Source organism: Danio rerio, chromosome 15 (assembly GCF_052040795.2).
Source record: "Danio rerio strain M-AB ecotype USA chromosome 15, GRCz13ab, whole genome shotgun sequence".
Taxonomy (NCBI): Eukaryota; Metazoa; Chordata; class Actinopteri; order Cypriniformes; family Danionidae; genus Danio; species Danio rerio.
Genome location: NC_141035.1, coordinates 9,234,468 through 9,242,118, shown reverse-complemented (window position 1 = coordinate 9,242,118; position 7,651 = coordinate 9,234,468).

The window sequence follows — 7,651 nt, the reverse complement described above, 5'->3', positions numbered from 1 at the left end:
CAATATTAATATTAATTGCTATTAATATTAGTGTTTCATTGCCGAGAAGGTCAATAACCGTGATTCACACCAGGAGCCGAGCAGCGGGTAAGGCAAGCGGGAATCGTTTTCTGCGTGCATGCGTCAGTTTGATTTCAACAGCGTTGTTTCGGTTGCACATAGAGAGTAACATGCTTGCGAGTGCAAAAGACATAAATGCGAATGACCAATAACATCTTTATTCTGGGATTTCCTCTCTAAATTAATATGCTTGCATAAAGTAAATGGTATCTCAAAGCTTTTACTGGGGCTCGTTTTTTTTTTACTCACGATGACCGTCTCCTCGTGCCGCCCTCGCTGCCCTGGGCGATTGCCCGTATTGCTCATGCTTAAATTTTCCACTGCATTAATAGATGTTAGTAAGCAATTTATAAATACAAATGCAATAAATGCTCTATTCTTGACTCATAAGCACATTTATAATGTGCTTAATTGTATTTTCCACTTTCATTACTTATTAATTGTTCATTATTAAATTAAATATTGCATTATTTACAAACCATTTGTATTTAAGAGTAGTTGGTGGCTTTTAGAATCATTCAGGGGTGCGTTTCCCAAACAACGACGTAACTCACGGCTGAACTATCATGGTATGATGCATCGTTTGGGAAAAGAACTATGTAGTGATGAATGTTTCCCAAGACGCATAGTTTCTCGCAGATCCATCGCTTGAACCATGTTAGTTATAACATAAAACGCCCATAATGACGCTCTAAACGTGGCGGAGGAACTACTTCTTTACAGAAAAACCCTATCATATCTTTGTGCAAATTATATTGTTTTACACAAACACACATTTTAAATAAAATCCAATATTAGTTTTGGTTAAAACATGCACTCGTTTTCTATATTAACTGAAATATATGTAAATGGCACGTATATGTTTACTTTACAAATATTATTGAGAATGACATAACTCATTCTAAAACAAATCACTTACAAAAGCTAACACGTATTCTAATATCATATATAAATCAAAATGAAAAAATAAATACTGAGGCGATTTATTATAAAATTTAATTTTATATTTGTTATGTATTAGGAAACGAAAAAATTGTAATTTAATAATAGTATTAATAATACTAATGATGATCATGAGGATGATGATGATGATGATAATTATTATTATTTTATTATTATGTATTACAAATGAAAAAAATATATAATTTAAAAATAATATTAATGATTATGATGATGTTGATGATAATGATAATGATAATAATAATAATAATAATAATAATAATAATAATAATAATAATAATAATAATAATTTGACACTTGTATACCACTGCAGAAAGTTATAACTTGCTGGCCCGTGTCATATACAGTACAGATTCTTAATAAATAACCCACTATAAATTAAAAGAATTAACGTATGCTTTTTGTTTTCAAAACCTTTGGAGACGTACTATAAATTCCGCTTTTAAATAATAGGTCACCTATAGCTTTCGCTTGAGGCTGTGTTTAAAAGCTGTAGTTGCGAGTGCTCAAGTTTAGGATGCAGTTTGCGAATGTTCGTTTGAGCGATGGATTTGGGAAACGGCAAATCAACAAACTATGCTTTCAACGACGGAACTTGCGACCTTAGTTGGCTAACGATGGTTTTGGGAAACGCACCTCAGAATGAGTTAGTAAACGATTAATAAATCGATTCAAATCAACATTTATATATTTGATTATTCAGGCATATAGTAATGTTTACTATGCATGTTAATAAATGCTTTATTAGCTCAACTTCATGCAGTTTTGTGACCTAATCTAAAGTGAGGACTTTTATGCTTTTTAGATTCCTTATAAATGGCATTTAAAGGCTCAGTATGACATGAACAATAAATGTTTGCAATCGTATCTAAAATAAATAAATTAATTACTGTAATCTTTAAACATTACCAATTAACAGAAGTGTCAAAATACTAGCAATAAATATAATTAAATAAAATTGGATAAAGCAACAACATATTAATTTAACGATGTATTATGATGTAACTTTTCAATGGTATTTAGTGATGTTTAAACTGTACAGAAATGTTATTTTACATAAGATTGCAAAGATTTATTTTTCAGTTGATACAGTTTTTATGTGTGTATCTTCAAATGAATAGAAATTAATAAAGTCGTTTATTTATTTATTTATTTATCCTGTTTAAACTATAATTAGCCTTTAATTAGCTAATCACTTTAGATTTGGTCACAAAACTGAATGAAGTTGACTTAATAAAGCATTTATTAACATACAAACTATTAGTATATGCCTGAATAACAAGATGTACAAATGTTCATTTGAAAAGTTTATTATTTACACGCATTCTGAATAATATTTAAAAACCACCAGCAACTCTCAAATAACTGGTTTTTAAATGACGCAATACTTAACCTAAAAGAGTAATAAAGAATTAAAAAATAATCATTAACAAACTATGAAAATATCATTAAGCACATTAAAAAATGTGCTTCTAATTCAAGAGTACAGCATTTGTATCTGTATTTATAAACTGCTTACTAACGTCTAAGTCGAGTTAATACTGCTTACTAACGTCTGACGTCGAGTTAATACTTAAGAAATAATTAATTAACTATAGTGTGGTTGTTATAAAGTGTTGATACAAGAATGTTTTTAAAAACATGTTTAAAACATTATATTAATGTCGCATGGTAACGAATGCACATTTCAAAGTTAAGTTGGCTGGTTTGACTGAATCCAGAATGAATAAAGAAAAACATCCAGTACAAACCAATAGTGTTACATTGTAAACTTTAAAACCAGTATGGTTTCATTTTCCATTTGGAAGATTAGCCTACTAGAGATTTAAAGAAAAAAGCACTCAGCAACTACACATTCGTTTTTCTCTACTAAGTAAAGTATGTATACTCATTCTATTGTAGTGAAACTGTGGTAATGCAACTGGCAATCGTTCTATTGCCATATATATATATATATATATATATATATATATATATATATATATATATATATATATATATATATATATATATATATATATATATTTTTTTTTTTTTTTATTCATTTGGACGTGAGCATAGTATGAAATTAATATATGTAGAGTTTCCTCAGGGTTAGTAAACGATGTGTGTTTAATTAAAAATTTTGTATGACACGTAGGCCTATCTCAAAACCCCACTTAATAATAAATAAATAAATAAATAAGTCACCAAAAGAGGTCAGATTATTCATGTATTAATCATGTCGGTTTACTTCATATAAGTGAAGTTTATTCATAAACTAATTTCGAGAGGAGCACGTGATTATGATTGAACACGGCTGGTTCTGCATTAGCATGCATGATCCACCAATCAGGCCATTCCTAACCCACTATAAAGAGCCAGGGTTTTTTCACTACAGTCATCTTCGATTTGAAGAATTCCCCCTTCCACCCCTACCTCTTCCAACACAATCTCACGGCAATTCGTAACTTTTTCATTTAGTGGCTAATTCGTATGAATTCGTACGATCTAATTCGTACAATTTAGTACGATTTGCTTATCCCACAATGACGGTTGGGGTTAGGGGTGGGGTCAGGTGCCACGCCTCCTTTTTAAAATCGTACCATTTCGTACGACTGAACTCGTACGAATTCGTACGAATTAGCCACTAAACTGGCAAAACGTAAAATACTTACGTTTTCTCGTGAGATCAGGCTGACCTCTTCACCTTTCCCTCCATGGGGCAGCACGGTGGCCCAGTGATGTCGCCTCACAGCAAGAACGTCAGCGGTTCTGGTCCTTTAAAGGGCCATGAAACCCCCTCGTTTCAGCAGGGTGTTTTCACACCTCTACTTTGGAAAAAGTCAGAAAAGTGGGCGTGTCCAGCTCTGTTTAGGGGGAGTGTTGGAGGAACTAAAGTGGGATAGTGTGGGAATGTCTGTTTGGGCACGCGCGAGTTTCAGAGTCAAAACACACACACACACACACACACACACACACACACACACACACACACAAACACGGGAGAAAGTGATGGTGTTTACATGGACATCTGTTGTCTAATTATTTGCCAAATTATTAAATGGTGGACTTTAACTGCAGTTTGGCTCTTTCAATTAGGGAATTCATTCATGTCCCTCGCGACAAACGAGATATTTGATTCGAGGAGCTGCTCTAAGCGTGTATTTTTTATGCAGCCTACACAAGGTTAAAGTTTGTTTGTGGTGCTAACATGTTTACACTCTGCAATAGTTAACTTAGTTCGATACGAACAAACTGAATAAACAAAGAGCACTGGTCGCTCACTTACCAAATCTGTAGAGACAGGACAATCACCAGCAACTAGAGCCGCGTCTTTATTAAGAGAAGACCACAAGTGAATCCGGATCTCAGCGTTTGCAGATGAGAACAGGTCTCATTTAAACAATAATCCTCCTTAGACACGTAAGTTATTGTTGTCGAGCGTCGCGTGCACTGTTAATCCCCACGTGACTCCAGCTGCGCTCTCGCAGAGAGAAAATGAAAACAAAACTTAACGGCAGCAAACTATAAAAGCAACACTTCACGCTTGTTTTGCCAATACAACGTGGCATCTCTGTCGTCTAAACACTATGACAGTAATGCATATTAATGAAGTTGCACAATAGAGCGCGCTGATTGGTTTGAACCAAGCTTTAATCATGCATTAATGCATCACACTGTAAGACGTAATAAGACACACTCTGGCACAGACGTCCAGTCTGCACACTGGAATACACACTATTATGTCATGACCGTGACGCAGCTTCAAAAATTCGTTTCAAACCGGAAGTACAAATTTGCTTGAAATAACGCAAAAACAACCAATTTACACTTTTTAGCAAAATATAAGTGTCCTAATAGTGTTTTTAGCAGTGTGGGACACATATACGACTGTCAACAGCTCAAAAAATGTGTTTTGGTGTTTCGTGACCCTTTAACAGGCCAGTGGTCGTTTTTGTGTGCAGTTTGCATGTGCTTGCGTGGGTTTTCCCCGGGTCTTCTGGTTTCCTCCCACTTTCCAAAAACATGCACAACAAGTAAATTGATAAATCTAAATTTTGCACTAGAGTTAATCTCTCACCATGCAGCATATGTTTTCATAGCATTCAATTTTAGTCATCAGTTTTTATCAAGGGGGAGTTGTCGAGATCTACCTGAGCTTGCTTATAATCAATCATCAGCTAAGTGTGAACTCTTGAAATTTGTATGATCCAATTTTCAAGCTTCTCACACAATCAGATAACAGACTGCTGTTAAAAGATGGACTTCCTGCTTCACCTGCAAATTCATATAACAATGTCAATCACTAACAAAAATTATAAAAGTAAAAGTTCTGTTGAAATCCCTAGCATGCAGTGCACAAAATAAACCACAACAAAGCCAAACTTAAAAAAAAAAAACACATTATCCTTCGGTGGAAGTTAAATCTATATCATTAAGTTAAATCTTCATCATTTAGTTAAATCTTCATCAGGTGAAGTTTTTTTTCCCTCTCCGCTGTCGCCACTGGCTCGCATGGTTCAGGATTGGTAGAGCTATGCATCGATGAATTTGCTCTTCAGTGTTTGAACTCTCAGTAATGATTAAATCACACTGAACTGAGCTAAACTGAAGTGAACTGAACTTAAACACTAAAACCTGAACCACACTGTTCCAGTTACTATGACCATTTATGTGAAGCTGCTTTGACACGATCTACATTGTAAAAGCGCTATACAAATAAAGCTGAATTGAATTGAATATCTAAAGCAGTCCTGTCTCAAAGAACATTTTTTAAAGCTTCCTAAAAAAGATAAAAGTTGTGTTTGGTTTGCTCTTCTGCTCTGAATTTAAATAATCTCCCATGTCTAGGGAACACTGCTTTTAATCAGTAGAAAAACCCATTTTCTGTTGGTCCATCTGTCTGCCCAAGGTCGCCGTGCCAGTTGTCATTGCCATTTGAGCGTCCGTCACTCTAAAACTAAACTCTACCAATTGGCTACATGTGTGGTTTTCTGTGGGTGTATTGATTGTTCCTTGTTTTGTTGAGACTAACTAGATTCAGAACACCATTAAAAACTCAATCATTTATCTTTTAAGTTGTAATTACTCTGTGCAGCCCGACAGGTTTTTAGCTCCATTCTTAATTGTCCTTTCAAGGTGATCTCATTTGTTTACCTCCTCTATGCATACTAAAGATCTCCAAATTACCTATTTCATTTTGTTTCATTCTCAAAGATCTTTAATGAGGTGTGCACTTAGAAATATTCCAACAGTGTCGCTTTCATGCCATATACAAAGACAGGAAAGATAATCCACCGTAGGGCATGTGCATATAATCATAGATGCGTGTATTCAGACCACAGCAGCATTTTAATACAATGGAACAGAAATGCTAATGCTAATTGCTAATTTAAAGGGGATTATTATTAGGCGTTGTCCTGTTTGATCTGTTTTCGGATTTATATTAAGCTGCTTGAATATGCTAATGATGTCTAAATAAAGCTTTTAGAAATGACAGTTTGCCCCCAAAAAAGAAAACCCACTACCGTCAGCTAACAACAGGAAACTGAGGCAACCCTGCTGAAAAATCCAGTTTAAACCAGCCTAGGCTGGTTGGCTGGTTTTAGCTGGTCGACCAGGCTGGTTTTAGAGGGGTTTTGGCCATTTCCAGGCTGGTTTCCAGCCATTTCCAGCCTGGTCTTAGCTGGTCAGGCTGGGAGATGACCAGCTAAAACCAGCTTGACCAGCCTAGCCAAGCTGGTAATCCAGCCAAAACCAGCTATGTCCAGCTTAAACCAGGCTGGTCAAGCTGGTTTTAGCTAGATTTGGCTGGTCATTTTCCAGCCTGACCAGCTAAGACCAGGCTGGAAAACAGCCTGGAAATGGCCAAAACCCCTCTAAAACCAGCCTGGTCGACCAGCTAAAACCAGCCAACCAGCCTAGGCTGGTTTAAGCTGGATTTTTCAGCAGGGAAAGGCTCAACAAAATTAGACATTAGAAGATTGTAAAAATAGTGAGGCAGTGGCGCAGTAGGTAGTGCTGTCGCCTCACAGCAAGAAGGTCGCTGGTTCGAACCTCGTCTTAGTTGGTGGTTCTGTGTGGAGTTTGCATATTCTCCCTGCCTTCACGTGGGTTTCCTCCGGGTGCTCTGGTTTCCCCCACAGTCCAAAGGCATGCGGTACAGGTGAATTGGGTGGGCTAAATTGTCCATAGTGTATGAGAGTGTGTGAATGTGTGTGTGGATGTTTCCCAGAGATGTGGCTGGAAGGGGAAAGAGATGGGTAAAAACCTGCTGGATAAGTTGGCGGTTCATTCCGCTGTGGCGACCCCGGATTATTAAAAGGATTAAGCCGACAAGAAAATGAATGAATGAAGATTGTAAAAATAAAACATGGTCTGATGAGTCTTGATTCCTGTTCCTATTCGGATGGTAGGGTCAGAATTTGGCATCAACAACGTGAAAGCATAGATCAATCCTGCCTTGTATCAACGTGCTGGTGGTGGTGTAATGGTGGGGGATATTTTCTTGGCACACTTTGGACCCATCATGTGCAAAAAGTGTGCCCTTCACTTTTACTGGGGCATGAGGACTCGCGCAGACCACAGGTGCCCCCTGCTGGCCTCACTTTCATCACTTGCGACAGCAACCTAATTTTCCTATGTGGTC